General features: G+C 38.3%; 1 protein-coding gene across 1 annotated transcript in view; it reads right to left on the reverse strand.

Annotated features, from left to right (window-relative positions):
• RASGEF1A (RasGEF domain family member 1A) overlaps positions 1–20,469 on the reverse strand; it is a 377,612-nt gene extending 357,143 nt beyond the window's left edge. The window contains exon 1 of the mRNA XM_075217145.1: positions 20,296–20,469. The gene's annotated coding sequence lies outside the window, so the exon portion shown is untranslated. The remainder of the gene's footprint in view (positions 1–20,295) is intronic.
• Positions 20,470–22,373: the final 1,904 nt, after the last annotated feature.

The raw sequence follows: 22,373 nt of genomic DNA on the forward strand, positions 1-22,373 counted from the left end.
GTGAACTTGGTAATATATCAGTACCACTGGACTTATACTGCTGAATCAGTGAACTTTGTAATATATCAGTACCACTGGACTTATACTGCTGAATCAGTGAACTTTGTAATAGCAGTACCACTGGACTTATACTGCTGAATCAGTGAACTTGGTAATATATCAGTACCACTGGACTTATACTGCTGAATCAGTGAACTTTGTAATAGCAGTACCACTGGACTTATACTGCTGAATCAGTGAACTTTGTAATATATCAGTACCACTGGACTTATACTGCTGAATCAGTGAACTTTGTAATAACAGTACCACTGGACTTATACTGCTGAATCAGTGAACTTTGTAATATATCAGTACCACTGGACTTATACTGCTGAATCAGTGAACTTTGTAATAGCAGTACCACTGGACTTATACTGCTGAATCAGTGAACTTTGTAATAGCAGTACCACTGGACTTATACTGCTGAATCAGTGAACTTTGTAATATATCAGTACCACTGGACTTATACTGCTGAATCAGTGAACTTTGTAATAGCAGTACCACTGGACTTATACTGCTGAGTCAGTGAACTTTGTAATAGCAGTACCACTGGACTTATACTGCTGAATCAGTGAACTTTGTAATAGCAGTACCACTGGACTTATACTGCTGAATCAGTGAACTTTGTAATAGCAGTACCACTGGACTTATACTGCTGAATCAGTGAACTTTGTAATATATCAGTACCACTGGACTTATACTGCTGAATCAGTGAACTTTGTAATAGCAGTACCACTGAACTTGGTAATATTGCAGTACTAATAGGCTTATACTGCAGGATTGGTTTTGCAAATTTTGTTGCAATTAATTTTTTTAAAAATTATTTCTTTGTATTTTTTTTTATAACTTTTTTTTAATTTTTTAAACACTTGGGAATAATGGGGAAATAACTATGCCCTTAGAAGCACAGAGCACAGGACACAGCACCACTGGACTGAACAGGACACAGCACAGGACCCAGCAGCACCACTGAACTCAAAATTGACAGAGCACAGCACACAGCACCACTGGACTGATACTGCTAAATGTGTGAACTTTGTAATATTGCAGTACCACTCAACTTTTACTGCTGAATGTGTGAACTTAGTAATATTGCAGTACCAATGGGCTTATACTGCAGGATTGGTTTTGCAAATTTTGTTGTAATTAAAAAAAATGTAATTAGTTTTTTGTATTTGTTTTTATAATTTTTTTAAATTTTTTTAAACACTTGGGAATATTGGGGAAATAAGAACTATGCCCTTTGAAGCACAGAGCACAGGACACAGGACCACTGGACTGAACAGGACACAGCATAGGACCCAGCAGCACCACTGAACTCAAAATTGACAGAGCACAGCACACAGCACCACTGGACTGATACTGCAGAACACAGCACAGCACAGCACAGCACAGAACTAAACAGCACAGCACAGAACTAAACAGCACAGCACGAGATCTACCAGGACAGAGGACCACCTAACACACCCTCCCTCTACCCTGATCAATGCCCGAATGAAGATGGCGATGACTAGCGGGGAATTTATAGGTTCCGAGTATCGCAAGATCCGACAGCGGGATTATGACTCCGAGCCTCGGTTTCAAGTTTTCATTTGGCGCCAATACCCGGATCTGTCTCGAATCCGACTCGGATCGGCAACGTTCGGGTGCGCTCGGATTCAGGAAATCCGAGTGCGCTCATCTCTAGAATCTACAACCCTGAATAATGATTCAGACTGATCTTCCAGGGGCAGTTTCAAGGACCAGGAAGTGGACGTGCACCTTGAAATGCATGGGCAGAAAAATAAGCTCACTTGTGGGTCCACAATTTTTGTTGGGTCATATTTGAGTGAGTGAATGTAAGCATTAATAGGCTAAGAGTTCTACAATCAGTGGCTGAAGTGGGCTGATATTCAGTGGTATACAATACTGCTTATATAGAACTGTTTAATTAATCAATATGGGTTACAAAATGGAGTCTAGCAGCCAGTATTGTATGATTCTGTTTTTTATGAAAAAGGTTTTGCAAGAGATGAATATGTTTATGCTCTTCATGTTTCATGCTTCTTGGAATGTGCTTATGCAAAGTCGTACTGTCTTGCACATGTAATTAATTTGAGAATTAGTGTCTCCAAACCTCAGAGATAGGGCCTCATTTTAACATGTTGTGGTCATGAAGGAACATTGAGTAGAAGTGCACGTAATTAATAGTAATCCAATCACTGTAAATGCAAAGTTAAACGTCCCTCTGCGCAAGGGTGACAAGATTATTGCTTATAAAACATATGCGCAAATATATTATCATTACCTTCTGATTTGATTAGACTCATTGGTCCATGTACATGAGAGTTAACAAACTTGACTCTATTCTTCATCAAAGGATCTGAGATTCCTTTCTTTACAAAAAACAGCACCACTTCCCTTACTGCTTTTATTGTAAAACTATTCCATTGACTTATATTTTCCAAACCACTTCTAAATTTTCACTTTATTATAGTAAAATACATATACAGGAAATGTGTTTTATTGCTTTTTCAACTTCATTGATTTTATAGGCTCATACAGTATATAGCTTCTGTCAATTAAATGTATACTCCATTATGGAATTAAAAATATGGGAATATCTGATATCATTAATATATGAATGAGAATATCTACGATATACACATATTTCAATAAGAACTGTTAAGCAATCCCTAAAGAACTAGTACCTGTCATGACTGTAGTCATATTAATATTATATAAGGATTGAGTATTTAACTTATAGGAAAGGTATACCCTACACATGAATATGGGATATATAAAAATATATAAAAACATCCCTACAACAATTAAAGGCAAACCAATCTTATATATATATATATTAGTCAGAGGGAATAATCACACACAGCAATATCTTTTTAATAAATTTTACTGCACACAATCACTTTATTTCGCTGTTTTTATTTAAAAATACAAAATGAAATAATGGATATAATTTTATTTAATCTTAAAATAAAAGTTACGTTTTATATCCTATTTTGGATCCCTTTACTAAACTTTTGAAGACTTTGAGTGCACCAATGTAAACCCAGAGTTCTCTTTCTTGTTTTTGTAACGGAATTAAAAATACACCATTTGCGGACACATCATTTTCAATGCTCTGTGATTTGCTCTGTGAGCAGTGGGGATGTATGTCCTCAAGCAGGTATGACAACAAAGCGTAATTTGAAAGAATTTTAAGACATGTCATGAGACCTAAAATTAATAATGGTGGTAGACAGGGTGTGACCTGTCTGGTAGTGCTCACTTAAATATAACTCCAATATATATTTGCTAAGTGGGAGCATAGCTGAGAAGGCAAGATTCCTGCATGTGTCCCTACTCCAGTGAAAGCAGCTTGGGGCAGTAATCACAAGAATAAGCTTTTCAGCTGGAATATCACTGAGGAGGGAAATTTCCCCTGAGCTCTTGCATGGTATCTTGCACATTTATTCTCTCTTTTTAAGTTAAATGGTCAGAGAATACAAAACAATCTTCTCTCTTGTCTAACAATAATGATATGTAGGAGACCACAGCAAGTAAATGACTGTAGATAAAAAGGTGCCCAGAAGAGCTAACTATAAATCCCAGCTAGTTAGTGTATTGAGAAGTTATAGATGACCTACATATAAATGTAACTATATATATATATATATATATATATATATATATATATATAATATATATATATATACACACACAAATATATAATCTAATAACTTAACTCAACACTGTCACGATCATTAAAGATGAGGGACAAACTGGATAGAATCAACAATTATTCTCCTTTAATTTTTGTCTTAAATTATATGGATATACTTCATTCTGTATGATGGACTATATATCTGTCTTTAAATATGAGTCAAGTTGCTTGCTTGGCTGATGTCAAATAAGCTTTTCACCCCTAGTACATACCAATGGAAGCTTGCCACTTTGACTAAAATATTATAAATTGACTTTACCCAATAAAATCTTTTGAACAAAGTATTTTACAGACATGTGAATTCTTTTCTTGTACCAAAGTAGATAATATAATTATAAATGGTTTTTAGAATAGGTCACTTTTTGGATTACTCCAAAGAATGTAGACATAGAATGATTTCATAAATCAGCAATGTCCAACCAATGTATCTATACCTGGATGAATGTATCACCAGAATGAAGGTGTTATAGGAGAAATCTCAAAAGAGGATGAAATAATGCCACGGGGATGTTTTCCCTTCTAGTCCTACTTATTTCATGACTATGGGGTAAATTTATTAAGTGCCGATTTCTGCAAGTCGTCGGAAATCGTCGAGTTTGCAATGAAAATTTAAAGCGGCAATGACTTTAAAGGCATTGTTTTACCTTCAAAATCATCGGCGCTTTAAAATTTGACTGCAAACTCAACGATATTATTATTGTCAGTTCCTACAGGATTATATTCACTCATATATTTTTTATTATTTTCTATTTTTTATTTTCTGCATCACGCCATCCCTTATACATTTTCTTTTGTTTATATATGTTTTGTTTTTTATTATTATACTTTTTTGTTTTTTTCTTTTACTTTTTAGCGTCGTGGGTCAAATATATTGTTTTTAGAAATAAAAGCACAAGGCTGTCCCTGAGGGCTGTCACAGAAATTTGAAGTGACTTGTATTATCTGTAATAATATACAATAGGAGGGAGGGATTATTCCTTAAAATACACAAGATTTCCTAGTAAACACTGAAGTAAGGACATCAGAACTCACTGTTTATACAGATATTATGTACAGGAGTTAAAACATATATTAACATTGATAATGCATTATAAAATATGTCAAGTTAACATTGTTATGTAAACAATAAACATGTGGACATCACGACAGGAGGTATGCCCAATCATCATAAATTATGGAACCTACTGACATAAGCTACACGTTTTAAAGAAAATTTCTAATTAAATTAAAGATAACATGCGAAAGAACTTTTAGTACTTTTCAAAACATACCTATAAACATTTATGTTGAACATAATATAGCTAAAGGAACTCCACTTTATAGAAGATATCTACTTTGCTGACAGTTTTGTACCAGATACTTTTTCACACATGATCTTATTTTTTTATTAATCTACATTAATCAAGTGTATAATTAAATATCAATAGAATATAAAGTCATCTTTAAATTTTCTTCTGGCTCTGTACACACAGATGTTTTTGTAAAGCAGTTTAACTGTGAATCATAGAGAGCATAAGGACCATATGGGTGCATCATGTGTCATGCTCACTCACACTCTAGCATAGTAAACATGCTCAGAAAATCCATTTGTGTGGGAGAGTCGCAAAGCTGCCTGGCTTAAACCACACAAGTACACTTGTTAAATGTGCCTCAGGAAGCTTCTGTAAATACTAATTTTAAAAATCTGCTACTAAGACCCATATAATATGGACAGGGCGGCTATCAGAAATCGTGGGGCGCAGTACAAATGAAGCCGGCAGGGCCCCCCGATGACCCCCCTTCCCCAATGAACCAGGGCCATCTTTCCAACTGTGCACAATGGGCAGGTGCCCAGGGGCCCAGGGGAAAAGGGGGCCCACATGGCAATGAAAAAAAAAAATCACTGAACTCAATCAGTTAAGTTCAGGTGAGTTAAGGGGGGTCCTAATATATATATATATATATATATATATATATATATATATATATATAAACACACACTTACCAAATATTGGCATTGTCCCTACTAGAATCACAACATTTACAGACTATTCTGCTCTCTCCTACCTGTTCTTCTCACTTTCCCAACCTGTGGCTGCAGGTTTCTTTAGTTGCGGCTTGTCTGGATCTTGGAATGTTGGGGTCCCTACTTGGAAAAAAAAAATGGATACATTTAGAAAATTACAGCCATCCCCGGCATTAAATCAATAGCACCCACAATTAATTATTAGGCGTTCCTCCAACCCCAACATTAAAATAACAGTGTAGTCAAAATAGATAGAAATAACAGCGCTGATAAAGATATATGGCAGCCGTATGTGGCTACTCCTATCCACAAAGGAGTAAAAATGGATACAATATATATAGTATAGTGCCACAACTGACGGCACCTAATATTGTAGCACACAAACTGTTCACGGTTATAACAGCTAGATATAATAGTCTTAAATAATGTCAGCTCTTGAAAGCCGTTTATTCCAAAATGTATAACTCTTTTTTATGATAATACATTCCATCCGGATCCATACGGAAAGAAATCCCCCTTAGGGAGATGTACTCACCAGAAATAGGTAGTACATCAGCGTGTATCACTCTCCTACGGACACTCAGTTTATGCCGTGAACTCCTCCACGAGCTGTGATCAGAATGACGCCCTCTATTGTGAATCCAATCGTCGGACAAGGACAGAAGGGGGGGAGTGGTCACGTCTCCCGTTCTTTCGTCAAGCCACGATCCTCTGTATTTCAATCACTGTTTTCCTTAAATGACCTCAGCAGATGAAATACATGTATCTCTCCCGCAATCACTTGCCTCGGTTCTGGTATACCGAGTCCTCCACAGTACAGATCCACCGAATATGATGTAAAACGGGGGATACAAGGAAATGCAGTATGTTTTTGGAGTGTGGGAGGAAACCGGAGCACCCGGAGGAAACTCACGCAAACACCTTTCCTTAAATGAGAGGTCATTTAAGGAAAACAGTGATTGAAATACAGAGGATCGTGGCTTGACAAAAGAACGGGAGACGTGACCACTCCCCCCCCGAACTACCGAACACCAGCGCCCGCCCGACCGTTCCCCCCCACCCCGGCGCGCGCAAAAAAACCAAAAAAGTTAGAAAAAAAAGAAAAGGAAATGTGGGCGGCACGGGGCACCCTGGTGAGCCCGGGCCCAGTACAAGAGTACCCCCTGTACCCCCCTGATGTCGGCCCTGAATATGGAATGCATTCTATTATATGCAGTTACATAAAATAAAGGAAGACATTATGTTTTCCTTACATTAATGAGTTAAACTATTAAAAAAATTGAAAAGAGCGCAAGAAAGCTAAAACTGAGTGGGTGGGAGGGTGTTTGATATAATGTAGTACACTTTAATAATCAGTTTACTGTTAACTTTGTTGCATGGAATTATTCCATAATATGTTATAGCAAATCGCCCTGCAATGTACTCCCCTGGGGTTACCGACAATAAATCTGGTGTGCACAAGCCACCCGCCAACCGCCTTCAAGTTTAAATTCCTACATATATTTGTTAATGTAATTAGCAGCTCTTTTATATAAAGCATCTTGCATTTCAGGTTAAGTGCATTCTTGGAGGTGCAGTACAGAAAAGAGAATGTAAGGTGAAGGTTTAATATAAGCCTATAAAACAGATGGTTTGAGGTAATATGAAAGTATAAAAGACCAAAAGGTATGTCAGGTGCAGTTATATTACTGAGGCAAGTAATTTGCCATATGAAAACTGTAGTCATCTCCCTTGGTAGTAGAGATTATTGCATTGCCTGGTCCTGAAACATGATATGAGAATCAATAGCATTTTCCTGCAAACATCCTTTGTCCCTTTGTGGATGATAGGAACATGTTAGACTGAAAAACACATTGTTTTCCATTTTACGACAAGGTGAAAATATAAAGAGAAAATAAATATTGTAAATATATTACTTTGTTATAGAGACAAGAAATGCATATTTGTTACATTGTATAGCATGAATGGAATGGCATGGGTTTATCATTTACATGAAAATAATTTATAGCTGACACCTTTATTTGTCATATAGGACATCATTTAGAGTCAGACGCAAAGTCCGTTTTAGGAGCATCCAAAAAAAACCACCATCACGCATGTGAAGAAAATACCAAATCCGCCTGCATCTTTGATGCTATTAACACTTGCGACAGCTTGCGACTCACTACGAGAGAAAAGGGAGGAACGTGGAATTGTGAAGACATGACCAAAAGCTGCGCGGCAGGAATTAGGTGTAGCAAGCGGTTAGCTAGCTCCAGGAAGTACTCGCAGCTCGATAGGGTATTATGAGTGGGATGGAACTGGGGTTGTTTGCCACTCGCAATACCCTACCAAGCTGCAACACACTCCCACTCCTACACTTCTTACACAACTTTAAATGAGGTCCATAGGGTATATTCTGATCCAATTTTTACATAACTTGGTTTTGAAGAACTTTGCAATTTCTGGCTTAAATTTAGTAGCAAATTTCAAATAGCCTATGTACTGTTTAAGGTAATGTGGCTGCTATGCTGCTCATACATGATGCAATTGGGTAGTTTCACCCAACCACAGGACAAATAAACATGTGGGAATTTTTGCCACACATATGAAGAATCAGTTTATATTTAGTTGTCCAGAGTTTAGGACAAATTACTAGATCCAAATTTAAACTGGGAAATTCCCACATCCAGGTCAACTGATGATCTCTCATGTATAGGAGTGTGTAATAAGGTAAAGTACTTTTACTTTCTGCCTAATCAAATCTTATCAAATTTTGTTAGAATAATAATTTTGGTGGCCATAATAGTTATGTTAGTAACATCGCCCGCATCCGTCCTTTTCTCTCTCAGGATGCCACCAAAACTACTCCCCCACTCCCGTCTCTCCCCCCTCCGCTCTATACTCAATGCGGCCGCAAGACTCATCCTCCTCTCACACCACTCCTCCTCTGCCTCCCCTCTCTGCCTTGCCTTACACTGGCTCCCCTTCCCCTACAGAATCCTTTTCAAACTCCTCACCACCACTTACAAGGCTCTCTCCAACTCTACTACCCCTTATATCTCTAACCTCCTCTCCATTCACACTCCTGCCCGCTCCCTGCGCTCGGCCAACGACCGCCGCCTCTCCTCCACTCTTATCACCTCTTCCCACTCCAGAATCCAAGACTTTTCCCGTGCAGCCCCCTTTCTCTGGAACGACCTCCCTCATTCCATTTGTCTCTCTCCTTCTCTGTGCTTCTTCAAACGTGCACTCAAAACTCATCTCTTCCTCAAAGCCTACCAACCATCTACTTAACCCCCATTTCCTCCCTTTAGCTCGTTCTCCCTTCTCTCCTCTTGCCTCAACTGGCTCCTCTTGTGCCTGGTCTGTTTACCCTCCCTTAGGATGTAAGCTCGTATGAGCAGGGCCCCCTCCCCTCCTGTCTCCATACCTGTTCTTCCGCTCCGTCTTTACTGCATATGACTAGCCGGAGTTTCTGAAGTATTGGTACTTTTTGTTCATTGTTCTGTATGGTTTCAACCTGTATAGTCTACTGTTAGTACTGTGTGCGGCGCTGTGGATACCTTGTGGCGCCTAACAAATAAATGATAATAATAATAATAATAATAATAATAATAATAATAACAGGTTATACCATATTATGGGACAGTAAAACATGTAAAACATGTTTGTACATAAAAATAACAAAAGTCAATAGGTAGCTAAGCATAAAATATTTGTAAGTTTATGAGGCACATAGGGGTCTATTTATTAAAATGCGATGATAAGTTAAAATGTCACTGAAGAAGGTGAGTGTTACTCAGTTACCATGGACATACCATGGACATATGGGCCAGGAGCAGTAAGGGTTAACTTACAGCTCCACTGGGCCAGTTACAGAGGATATGCATAGACCTAACCCAGCGATCCGAATTACGCATTTGCAGTGAAACTAAAAGCTCAGACATGGGTTTTTAGTTACACTTTGTTAAAAAAAAATTAATAGATAAAAATATAAAAGAAATTTAAAATATTTGAAAAAAAATAGATACAAAAATGTAAAATAATTTGACAGTGAAAAATGCTTTATTCAAAGAATAAAGCAGTTTTTTTTCATTGATTTTCTTCTGTTATTGCCCTCCTGAAATGGGGAAACACAACAGTCTAACACTGCTATTGCCGCCAGTGACACTATTTCCAGGAAAAACACCTGCTTTTTCACATTTAAGAAATAGACCCTTAAGATCACTTTGTCATTGGCAAAGCTTGTAACAATTACTTTAATTGTTAAATTAAATATTTACTTTTTTATGTCAATGACTGCTGTGATTTTTATTTACAAAAGTGCATTTCACCCATACCAGTTACTGTATGTCATAGTTAGTGTTTTTGTTTTCTGCAGTTAAGTAGAAAACAAATATCAAAAGGGGCTTTAAAATACAGTTATATGTCTCATCTCCAAAGTTATGTTTATATTACAAGTATACAATATGTTTGGAGCTTTCTCTCTCTTTGACTGCTGTGTGTTTACATGGATTCAGCATGGGATAAAATAATTTTGCAATGTTTCCGAGTAAAGCAAGTTTCAATTATTTTATTTCCCTAAATTGTGAATGAGCTCCAAAATTTGGCATTATATAGCTTAAGCAGTATGAAAATTACCCTGAAAGTGTCAACAATATCCAGATTCAGCCTTTAGCCATGTGCATTCACAGACATAAACAATACACACACAGGGGCGTAGGAACAAAAAATTTAATTGGGGGTGAGTGGGGGGCAGAAGGCCAAGGACTTCTATAGGGCTTGGAGTCCATTTTTCTTGCATTTGGTATCTCACTTTATGACAGTTGTAACAGTATGTACTATAAATTTAGATTGCTATAGCTCATGTTTGTGACTGGACGCATCACACGAAATTCAGAGAAAATTAAAGTGAATAGTTGTTCCTTATCAATGCAGGTTATTTATTAAATATTTATGAATGCAACACTTAGGGCTAGATTTACTAAGAATCGAGTTTGGTGTTTGTTTGCAACCGCCGTACATTGCTGGAGGTTTAGTGCTCCATACCGCCGCACTTACTATAGGGCGGTTTGAGGCTGCAATTTAAAATGAATGGCGATGTGTGATAGATTGAAAAAGCTAAACCGCCAGCGGTTTGGTTAAAACCGCCACCCAAAAGACAGGACAGGACAGTTTTAATACCTGCTTCTGAATGGCTTGATAGCTCAAACATGTTGTTTGAACTATTTTGCCATTCAGAACATAAGAGAAAACATCATTGACATTTAAACTATTTGGGCATTCATTATTTATTGATTAAGGGGCAAAATGAATTTAATATTAATTTATGGGGGAAAATTTATTTTTCAATATATTAAGGGGACAAAATTATTTAATTATTATATTATTCGGGCACTATTTAATGCCAAATTGTGCAACATAAATAGTTATATCCACCATTAACAATCAATTAATATTATTATATATTCACATTTCCCCCATAATATAATGCTATGATAGTGTCCCCTTAAAAAAATATTTTAAAAAAAATTCTCCAATAAGTTAATATTAAATTAATTTTGTCCCTTAATAAATAATGATTGCCCAAATAATTTAAATGTTAATGGTGCTTTCTCTTATGTTCTAATTGGGAACATAGCTCAAACAGCATGCAGTTTGAGCAATCTCGCCACTCACAACCACCTCTTTCATTTTAGCTGGTTGGATTCCTGTTTTGCGGTGGTTTTGAAAACCCCAGCTTAGTAGATCTGGTGGTTTGCATGTTCATCATTGTTAAAACTGGGATGGCAATTTGTAAAGTGGTGGTTTTGAAAAATGTCAATCTTGGCCGTTTTAACGGCGGTTTTGGCTATAGTAAATCCGGCGGTTTCAAAACCACTGGAAAAATAGCCAAAAACCAGTGGTTTGACCAAACCTGCCTTTAGTAAATCTAGCCCATAGAGTTTTTTAAATAAACAAATGAATCAATCTTGTGAAATCTATACTAAGACAATCTATGTTAAATAACATTTGGTAATTATACTAAGAAAATCTATAATTTAAGAAAGTTTCAGAAGTTTAGAACAGATACCATGAATTCAGAAAGTAGCATGAAGGCTTTTGTGTAAAAGTTCATAAGGGAGGGGGACCACAGTCATTGCCCACCCAACAGAAATCATGGGGAGGCAACTGCCCCCCCTGAATCCTACACCCCTGTATGCACACTATAGTTTTTACACAGATATATACATTAAGTTAGGCTGAAGAGGTTACTATGAAGTCAGAACTGCACATGAAGTATACTTACTTTATATTGAATACACAACTCTAAACATGCTAAATATATAGAAAAGAAAAAATGTCACATCCAGCAAAAGATGCCAATAGTTATTTTGTAATGGACAATCCAATAAAAGTTACTCTTTCCAAGATCAATATGAAAGTGAATGGCTGATCAGTGTGAAAGCCTTGTTTCATTACTAAGCATGAATTGATCTCCCAATGAACATCACAGGAAATGCCAAGTTCAGATTATTAACCCTGCATTTTCCTATGACATGTTGTGAATGATAATTGAAGGGAAAATGTGGCTCTGGAAACTGTATTTAGCATTCACTAAAGTTCAGTAATGGTCAATCATTGAAGCAACACAAGTATCGTTCAAATTTGTTCTACAGAGTACTGACATGATGATGTGATTTCTACTGCAATGTTATGTGATGAGACAAAATGAAATAAAAAAGTTACATTGCTTACATAATGACTTAATTCAACACTGATTTAGAAGAAAAACGTTAGAGGCTATAAATAAACCTTTAGCAGTTTTTTACCCAATCAAGCTGACCTGGCACACATTCATTTCATTAGAGGTGACTTTACACTGCTACACCTGATGCATCTGCATGGCACCTGTATCTTATCTACATGCCTAGGGACATCTGCTTGCTCATTTTAAAACACAGGGTGCCTGAGTCATTAAGGAAAGTAAAGCAATAAAAATGAGGAACTTTGCACCTGGGAAAACCCATGTTGCATTGGAGAGGGAGCTAACTTTAAAATGTAGGGACATATTTATAGTTGGGGTTGGGCATGTCCTAGATCAACTTTACATTTCAGTTTAAAAATAAAGCTATCAAGTATTTGTGTGCTACATGAAAAAACAGCCAGTATTTAACTTATGTGCAAACTAATAAAGTAATTTGCACCCCTTGCAGTGTAACATGGTTTTGTCCAGGAGAAAACTTACAATTTTTTTTGACTTACTTTCCATAATGACTCAGGCCCAGGAAGAGAAAGAGATGCAGCTAGTTGTTTGACCCAAGGGTGCTACATGATAGGTGTTAATCTTAACACCACTACCACACACAGGCAAAGAGGACATTACATAAAATATGCATATCACAAAAAGTGTCCAATGTCAGTTTTAGGGCAAACTTAACAGTAATAAAATGTAATTTGCTATTGGTGAGCATGGAGCAAGCTGGTCACAGCACAAAAAATATGATGTACATCCTAAGGCACCTAACATTTACTTATAAAAAAATGTATAATACTGTTTATATATATAGCACTGATGATATTACACAGCACTGTACAGAGACTATGTAACCATTCAAATCAGCCCTACCTATTGGAGCTTATATTCTAAATCACATTAACACACACACTAGGGTTAATTTTGTCAGAAACCAATTAACTTACTAGTATGATTTTGGAGTGTGTTAGAAAACTGGAGCACACAGAGGAGACTCACGCAAACACGGGAAGAACATACAAAGTCTACAGAGATAGGGCGCAATCTAACTCATGACTTCAGCTTACAAACAATTCAGGATATACCCTGTGCATATAGCCATTGGGATGGATTCATTTAGAAATTCTGGAAAAACTAAAATGATTAAAAATCAGCATACGTTTTTTTAGAGGCAAATTAAGTTTTCTTTTAAATTGATACCTTCACAACAATTGATTGACAAATAATACAGCAGCACGGTGGCCAAGTGGTTTGTATGTTCTCCCTGTGTTTGCATGGGTTTCCTCCGGGTGCTCAGCTTTCCTCCCACACTCCAAAAAACATACTAGTAGGCTAATTGGCTGCTATAAAAATTGACCCTAGTCTCTCTCTCTCTCTCTCTCTGTCTGTCTGTGTGTGTGTGTGTGTGTGTGTGTTAGGGAATTTAGACTGTAAGCTCCAATGGGACAGGGACTGATGTGAATGAGTTCTCTGTACAGAGCTGCGGAATCAGTGGTTCTATATAAATAAATGGTGAGGATGATGAAATAACAGATTTGAATAGCACAAATATCACATAATTATTAATAATAAGTAATTCTTAAATAAATAAATGTATGTATGCAGCAGCACTTCCACTCTGGTTTTTTTGCCATTGTATTGAACAACATTTAACAAATTTATTAAAGTCTACGAATTTGCTGTTTCAGAAAAGACAGATCATGAAGTCTACTTTGCCATTATTTATGTCAGGAGTCCAAAGCTATATACAACATCTATTTATTCCCAGACATTTTTACTTACAGATGTTTATACAGGAAAGGAAAACTTTATGGAAAATGCAAATCAATGCTCCAGTTTAACCGGATACTCACATATTGCACTGCATACAATGCCAAACGTAGATATATGAGCTCCTATTAAAAAACTAAAATGTAAAGAAATATAGGCTATATTTAGCTGGATAAGAGTGATTTCTGAAGCAATCAGTTTATCATTAGACATTGTACAGTATATGTGACAGGAAGGACCGCCTATGTCACCCTGTCTGTTGTTGCTGGTAACCATCTGGGCTTACTTGCCACCGTTCCCTTTCGTTATCCCAAATGCGCCCTCTTTCCACAGTAGGAGGGGCTTACACGAGCTGCCACCCCTGGACTCCTTACCGCATCAGTACAGGGTTTCTTCTGGGTAAATGACGCTGCTATCTTATCTCGTTGCTGGTGTACCTGGGCTGGTACTCCGGACCTCTTACTATGGATCCGGGTTGCTGTGAATGGATCCCCCCTGGCCTATCACATTGACCAGGGCTGCTGGGTAGCAGGCAGAGTGGTGGTACTGGAAACGCTTGGGTCCAAATCTCAGAGAGAGCCGGAGAACGGATTAGATTTAGGGTCTAATCTGTAGATCACAGGAATAACAGCAATATTGAAGATGTTTCCAAGCAGGTCTTTGAAGCAAGATGTTTATTTGCTCTCACTGATTAGAGGTATCAGTGATCAAGTCAGATGTTGAAATCAGAAGAACACTTACATGCTCACACAGCTCATCTTTTATACAGTTCAGAAATAGTCTATTTTTAGAATCAGGAAGTACCCTGCTTCCCAAAACATAGATTTACATGCATTTCAAGGCTAACAAAATTTACACTTATCTATGAAATTCTAGAAACGCTGTGATGTCCTACACCTGGTTTTCAGATGCAGAGAATCCAGGAGCCAGTCTTAATTAAAAGTTCCTGTCTTCAATATTGGACCTTAACACATCAAAAGATCTAATTAACATGTGGCCTTTCATCAGACCGTTTGGAATACATATTCACACAGAACAACAAAAACCAAAAACAAGCTAGTTTCCCACATCACACTACACCAAAGGCTTGGTAAACACAGGCTCATTGTATCAGATATATACACCAGAAATAGGCTTATCCTATAGCAAGGTTAAACAAGAGACAAATTTCGTCCCCTGGTCTCAGAAATAACAATTTGCAATCTCACAATATACTCAATTTCAAAAAGAAGTGCCCGTACAATTACATGAATAAGTGCCCTGCGCTATTTGCTTTAAATACATTTTTACCAAAAGTTATTTAATAGTGATCCAGTCACAGTATATTTCTGAAAAAACATTTTTTTTGTGAAATAGCTAAACATGATCCCTTTTGTATAGATTATGTGAATAATCATTGAAAAATTAACATATTTTATCATTAAAACATCAAGAAACACTTACGCTGTTCAATGTTTGGATACTGCTGAAAATAAAACAAACTGTCAGGTGGTGAAAGGTGCCAGTTACACTTTCTTTGCCTTACAGATATTATTTACTGTTTTCTCCTATCTATTCCTAATTTAGACCAGTTGCAAATATGCCCTGTGACCCAGTCCAAGGTAGCCCACTATGGGACCAGCCCAGAGGGCAGATACCCCCCTGCCCAGCCAGCTCGTTGTGTGTCTACATTTGTACAGGTCTGTCTACATTTCTATCAAAGTACACAGATTTGCAAAGCGAGATGGCAGTATATTTTAAGGAGTTGTGCAATTCCTTGCTAAATATGGAGCAGGATTATCTGGAGCCTAATTTTGCAGAGCAGTACAAAAACAAAATTTCATTGTAACTGACTATGCCCTAAATTACCAATGAAGCACCCCATATGTGCATATCTATCTACAGGAGTGCTGAGAGGGGGGCACAGGAACAAAGTACCGGAGCCTGGACCTCCACTGATTGCAGATGTGCATTTAATTATTTTCTCTCTTATTTTTTTTAAATCACATTTTTTCCCATCTGCCGGTGCAGGAGGAAGGGAGCTGCTTGTTGTTCCCAGTCCTCAGACAGTGTATGATATCATACTGTCAGACACAGCCTTGCTATTTCCTACTGGGTACAGAGTGAGCCAAGGAACGCTAAGTAGTAAATGTATCAAGCTGAGAGTCTTCCGGCGGGTTTGACAAACTAACCAAATACTAGCTATCATTTATTTAGTATATTCTACAAAATAATAGCTAGATTCTGATTGGTTGCTATAGGCAACATCTCCACTTTTCAACCCCGCCAGAAAACTCTCAGCTTGATACATTTACCCCTAAGTCTAAGAGCTTCTGTGCTCACTCTGCAGGAAGTTTCCACCCTGATGGACGTTAGCAGCACCAGCACAGCATAGGTAAGTTCAGACAGTGGGCTGGGGGGTGTCATAATGTGTCTTGGGGGTGTAATGATGTGTCTGAGCGAGAGCACAGACTAGCCAGAATCTAATTTACCAAAGAAAACTGGCAGCTTGGAATAACTTTCTGGTCTTATGTTCCTTACAGTTGAGTGGCAGATTTTTTTTAAAACTGATAAGGTAACAGGCACTTGAGATTGGGAATGGTTCTGGGTGCTGTGGTGAAGAGGCAAAGGTTTCTTCTGAATAAAATCTGTGGGACTCAGATTAGGTAAAAATCTTTACCAAGACTTTTCTTATCAATGCAGCTCAGGTGATCTTTGGTGTTGACTTTAACATTACCTGTCACAAAGACATTAGAGGTACAGGAAGGAAATTACAGTTTGATAGAGTATATTACAGTTGCATGGTTATGAATGCTGTGCTATTTGATATGCACCTACCATGTACCTTTGGAAGATGAATAAAATGGGAATTACAGTAGTTATATTCTGCTTGTTACCTATAGTGAGCAATAAATATTCTCATTTGATATTTTAAAGACCTCAGCGTGGCTTTAAGTAAGTGAATGTTAATATGGTGCAAGCTGATATATTTTATCCATTCCAAGTCCTTCTAAATAATTAATTTTCAATGTAAACTTGACCTCTTCATTAAGTTTCGTCTTTTAGGATATCTAAGCTGGGAGTTTTCTGGCTGGTTTAAAAGAACAATCACATTCTAGCTATCATTTATTTAGTACATTCTACAAAATGATAGCTAGAATCTGATTGATTGCTATAGGCAACATCTCCACTTTTCAAACCCGCCGTAAAACTCTAAGCTTGATACATTTACCCCTTAGTTTCCTTAAACCCAGCTCCTGTTAAATATGTAGAAACGGTATTTAATTGTTAAATGCTTTAACAACCAATCCGAAGAAGAGCATAGAAAACCACTAGAAATATTCACAGGTCATGGTCACCACCACAGGCCCTGACTTTGTGTGGCCAAATTGTAGACATGGATAAAACAACAACAAACTAGGGATTTAAAATTTAAAACTATTACCAAAAGCCACTCATATGACACAGATCAAGGTTTAAATCATGGTACAATTAAAGGCGAGTAGAGAAACCAGATGCTTCAAAGTCATTATGAACAGAATAAAGACAGCATGAGTACACTGGGGTATGCAAAGCCCACAGGTAAATTAAGTTAATTGTTTGTCTACTTGCCTCTTGAGGATTGACCACAAGTTCCCAATTTGATTAAGGTCTGGCCATCGACCCAAAATTTTGATGTTGTGATCCCCAAGCCACTTAGTTATCACTTTAGCCTTATGACAAGGTGCTCCATCATGCTAAAAAATGCATTATTAGGCACCAAACTGTTCTTGGATGGTTGGGAGAAGATGTTCTTGGAGGATGTTTTGGTACCATACTTTATTCATGGCCGTGTTCTTTAGCAAAATTGTTAGTGAGCCCACTCCATTGGACGAGAAGCAACACCACACATGAATGGTCTCAGGATGCTTTACTGTTAGCATGACACAGAACTAATGGTAGTGCTCACCTTTCGTTCTCCGGTCAAGTGTTTTTTCCAAAGCCTCAAACAATCTGAAAGGCGATTCATCAGACAAAATGACTTTTCCCCAGTCCTCAGCAGTCCAATTTCTGTACCTTTTGCAGAATATCAGTCTGTCCCTGATGTTTTTCCTGCAGAGACGTGGTTTCTTTGCTGGCCTTCTTGACACCAGTCCATCCTCAAAAAGTCTTTGCCTCACTGTGCGTGCAGATGCACCCACACTTGCCTGCTTCCGTTCCTGAGCAAGCTGTGCACTTGTGCTGCCCCGATCCCGCAGCGGAATCAACTTTAGGAGATGGTCTTGGCGCTTGCTAGATGTTCTTGGGCACCCTGAGCCTTTTTCACAACTACTTTTTTTGAAGTTCTTGTTGCTCCGATAACTGGTTGATTTAGGTGCAATCTTACTAGCAGTATTATCTTTGCCTGTGAAGCCCGTTTTGTGCAAAGCAATGATTACTTCACATGTTTCCTTGCAGATAACCATGGTTAACAGAGGAAGAACATTGATTTCCACCACCACCCTCCTTTTAAAGCTTCAAGTCTATTATTCTAACTCAATCAGCATGACAGAGTCATCTCCTGCCTTGGCTTCGTCAACACTCTTGGGACAAAACAAATTTGATAACACCTTAACCAGCCTGTCCTTCATTTCTCACAGTATGTGGAGTATAGTACGTACTTTTTATAGCCCTTGCTTTTATTCCCCAGCTCAACAGAATACCACTGCAGTGTCTAATTACAGTGGATAAGGGGACATTTTAGCTCACTGTGAATATGTATATTGTTTATTGTATCTTGTTGATATTGCATGGACGCTGTTATTCATTGTCCATAAAGTGAAGCCAGGTGGGTTATGGGTAGGGATCAGGTTGTAAGATACTGGTGAGAGGAAGATTAATTAGTATCCACTGTTCTCACAATACTACTCCATACATTTGGTCTACAATCTAACAGAGGAGTTTCTGTGGAATTGCAGCTCATCTCCACTCCCTCTCCAACCCCCTAGTCCAGGACTCACTAATGTTTAACAAGGAGAGACCCAGAGGTTTGACCAGGGAGGGGAACAGACTGTGGAAATTTGACCCTAGATATAAGGAGCCACTCAAGGAGAGGGGTGTTCATTCTGGGATTTGATGGGTGGAAGCTGCAGGGTGGCTGGTGGCTCTACCAGTGAAATACATCGGCAGATCCATGGATTGTCATGTCTGGAGGGCCAGGTGACTAACTTCTTAAGCTAGTTGGGTAAGGGACAGGTAATGTGGTGAACTTGCCTGGCATTTATTTTTTGTGTGTACATAATATTCTAATGATTACTTTTGTTACAAGAAATGTACTGTTGTACTTTTCTAACTGCATTTGCCTAAGTGACTAATAAGAACCTTATAAGGAACTGGGTAGGCTTCCCCGGCCTAGGAAGGCACCCGTCGGTGGTCAGCCAGAGTGTAGTGGGTAGAATTGGACCAGAAAAAATGGTATCTTCACAGCTCTCACCTGTGTTAATGAGAGAATCACTGACCTGATATCAGTTGGTACTTATGTGGCAGGGCTGAAATACAGTGAAAATGTTGTTTTGGGGATAAAGTTCATTGTCATGGCAAAGCGGTACTTTGAAATTAATTGCAATACATCTGATCACTCTTCATGACATTCTGGAGTAAATGCAAATTGCCATCATAAAATCTGAGGCAGCGAACTTTGTTGAAAATAATATTTGTGTCATTCTCAAAACTTTTGGCCATGACTGCAGAAAGACCAAGGCCTAGATTTACTAAACTGCGGGTTTGCAAAAGTGGGGATGTTGTCTGTAGCAACCAATCAGATTCTAGCTTTCATTTATTTAGTGCTGTCTACAAAATGACAGCTAGAATCTGATTGGTTGCTATAGGCAACGTCCCCTCTTTTTCAAACCCGCAGCTTAGTAAATCTAGCCCCAAGTGTCTTTATTAAGGCAAAATATGTGAACAAAGATCCAGTTCATGGAATATGCTGATTTCAGTAGCAGAATATACAAATATGAACAGGTGTGATAAATGGCAGGAATAATCCAGAAACAACAGGTTCCAAGTAATGATTCAAATAACAAATACAGTTTAAATGCAAGAACAAGTAGATTGAGTTACCCAATTGGCACAATGGCACCAGACTAAGGAGGCAGGGATCAGGATTCCAGTAAGCCAGAGGCACGAGGCAGTCCAGGGAAGCAGATGGACTAGCTGAATCCAGTGACCAGGCAGAGATCAGGGCACCAAGTGTACAAGCAGAATCCAGTAGCCAGGCAGAGGTAAGGGTCACAAGCGAACAAGCAGAGTCTGGAAATCAGGCAGAGGGTCACAACGAGAGATAAGACAGCAGTAAAGCAAACTGGAACAGGTATAAACAGGAGACAAACAGCAACCAGGTATAAACGATGAACTGCACAGAACACAGACTGAGGCAGGTATATGAAGCCATGAAACAGGTGCTGGTACTAATCAAGTAAGGAGATTAACTCCTACAGACGAGATGTAAAGTTCAGGGGCAAAACAGCAGCACCTCTGGTGGAATTGAGATACTGCAGCCACATTCAATGTATAGGCAGAGTCGTAACACATATATCTTTGACATAAAGAGTGTGAAATGACTAAAGTATAGAAGATGGGGGATCCACTGAGGGAAGCCATGCTTAAAAAGCATGAAAGAAACTTGTTGTGACAGTGATTACCTTCCTACATTTGGAGATACCCCATTAATGTGCAGTTGGCACTTACAGTCAGTGAGTTATGGGCTTGTCCAAGCAGCTCTAGGAAAAGGTGTTGGGTACAGCATATCGATGCTGACTACCCCGACATCTTTCCGACAAACGTCTCCTTGCTGATGCACTGTCAATGATGATCGTTGTCAAACGCGACTTCAACCAATCGCGATGTAGGAAGAAACCGGCAGCCCTTAATGACATCACTGAGAAATGCGACAGATTTATGGCTGCTGTTAAAGGGGGGTAATGTAAGTATGTGGCAATGTACAATTTAGAAGCCTATGTAAACTAAAATGTACATGGGTGCATATTTACATTACCCCCTCAACAGCAGCGATAATACCGTCGCGTTTCTGTGATGTCATTAAGTGACGCAGGCTTCTTCCTACATTGCGATTGGTTAAAGTCCCATTTGACAGCAGTCATCATTGATAGTGTATCGGGAAGGAGACATTCATCGTGAAGATGTCGGGGTAGTCAGCATCGATATGCTGACTACCACCGAGGAGGAGAACACAGTGATGACTAAATGCTGAAAGCCAGTAAAACCCCAAAAGGTGAAGTGGGATTGAATAGCAAGCCCATCAAATGGGCTTTCTTTGCCCCCATATCCAGGAGATTTATGCAGGGTTTTTTTTCTGTATACTGGGACTGAAAATGTAATTTTTCTGAATTATAGTACACATGGATCCTATTTATGTACTTCTAAGTGTATTGTTGAAATCTTGTGATTGGTCTCATGCCTTTGCTAAGATCATTCTACCTCCCAAATGTTTTGTTTTGCCTCACCTCTACATGCTCAGTATTAGATCAAGATTATTTACAATTTAGATAAGAGCTTGCACTGAGGGGTGTCACTAGAAATTTGGTAGCACCATAGCAACATGTTGAGGAGTTTCTAGGGATGGATGCCCTCCCCTCTCTGGGGCATTCATTTCGTTCATTTTTCTCCTCAGATATTGGCGGTCAGGGAAAAGAGCACAAGGAGTATGGCCCAGAGCAGCAAAGGCAGCAGGTACACAGGGTCCTGCAGCCCAGGAATTATACCCATGCTTGTACTATTGTAAAGTCTACGGTTAAAACTTGGTTTAGGCTTGGATTTAAGACCAGAGTTAATGTTAGGGTTACATAAAAGTTAACATAATACTATTTTTTGGCTTTGAATAACTCCTTTTAACAAAGGAGAACCAGGATTAAAGTGTCATCAAATCACTTGAAAGAGAATTCTACAAGTGGCAGAAGGGGTCATTTGTGCTAAAACAAAAGGGGAAATGACAGAATAAAGGTGAACTCCATCTATTTTACACTACAAAGTGTTTGGGGTGTTATATTCCCCCCTTCAACAAAAACTGTACTTGCTGATTGCTTAAATAGTAATATAGCAGCACAGTATATTTCTGGATTTGCACTACAAAGTGTTTGGATTGTCATATTCCCCCCCTTCTAAAAAAAACTATTTTCTGA

The sequence above is a fragment of the Mixophyes fleayi genome, chromosome 6, assembly GCF_038048845.1.
Source record: "Mixophyes fleayi isolate aMixFle1 chromosome 6, aMixFle1.hap1, whole genome shotgun sequence".
Lineage (NCBI taxonomy): Eukaryota > Metazoa > Chordata > Amphibia > Anura > Limnodynastidae > Mixophyes > Mixophyes fleayi.